The following is a 1,466-nucleotide window of genomic DNA, read 5'->3' as shown; positions in this document are numbered from 1 at the left end:
TCTCTCTCTCTCTCTCTCGCTCTCGCTCTATCTCTCTCTCTCTCGCTCTCTCTCTCTCTCTCGGTACTCTGATATTACACGTTGACTCATGCACTGACAGTAACATTGCGGGATATATTCGAATCATCAATCGACCAACAAGCTTTCTACAATCTCACAAAGCTAACGTCCTCGCTTCGACTAGCCCACCACCCTTCACGCGCGCTGACGTCACTGAATTACGTCACAGTTGTAGGTCAGCGAGACGTAAGAGCCAATATAACCGTTATCTTAAACCTGTTTAATGTTTTCGCGCCGTTTCTTCACGATACTCAATAGTAAACATTCTTTTAAATCACGATCCCACCAGATCATAACTCATTACACCGGATCCCACCCTAGGCCATGGTCAGAGACTGGTGTCAGTAGCTCGCTGACGTTAGCTTCCCGCTTCTCGTTTGCATTATATTCTTATTACGTTCCCGACGCAATACTCTATACTATAGTAAACATTATTGAAACCCTGGTGACGCTTTTGGCCAGTGACTGGCGTCAGAAGATCCCTGACCTCGCTTCCCACACAACCCTCTCGCTTCCCACACAACCCTCCCGCTTCTCACACAACCCTCTCGCTTCCCACACAACCCTCTCGGCTGCTTTATCAACGGACACCCAGCCGACTCTACCTGACGTTTCAAACTCACCGATTCGCTCATACTGTTGGTAGTAACCAATAGCAACGCGAGTAATCCACAGCGCGGGCGACTCACCGGTGACGTATGCACTCGCGTTGCACACACTTCCCCTACGTCACGACGCAGCGTAAAACTCGACATAGCATTAAATGTTAGGCTAATATCGTATTATATATACTATATAGTATCGAATATAGAATATATATCATACACAATTGTCGTCACATATATGTTATAATATATTGTCGTCATATATTACATGCCGATAAGATTACTACCATGACAAGAAACACGACAAGAAATAGATGAAACTGTACAGAAATCCAGCTCATATATGCTAACTATTCGATTCCTTGCCAATAAGTATTCGTTCTTTAACATGGCTAAAATCTTCATCGATCATGAGAAATATTTATAGTGATCGTTTAGCGAGGCGAAATATCAATATTAACCTTTAGAGATGTCTTTAGAAATAACGTGAATAGATGGAAACGCTGACTGATGGAACGTAATAGTCATGCAGATCATATTAAGTAACAATAGAATACATAAGATACAGATAAAAGTATTTGCTTTTCCCACACCTAGCGGCACTATGACGTCATGACACAACATGGCGGAATAAATCTAAAAATAACCACGATTCGGGGTTTTTAGAAATCCGAAAGCCTCAGCGCATACTCCCGATTCATCCTAGCTTGTTACTTCTCCTGAGCTTTTCCCACTGACCTCCTATTACACCTATACCCCTCTCTCTCTCTCTCTCTTTTTTTTTTTTCTTTTTTTTCTTTC

Source organism: Priapulus caudatus, unplaced genomic scaffold, assembly GCF_000485595.1.
Source record: "Priapulus caudatus unplaced genomic scaffold, Priapulus_caudatus-5.0.1 Scaffold2203, whole genome shotgun sequence".
Lineage (NCBI taxonomy): Eukaryota > Metazoa > Priapulida > Priapulimorpha > Priapulimorphida > Priapulidae > Priapulus > Priapulus caudatus.
Note: the sequence above shows the minus strand (reverse complement) of the source record.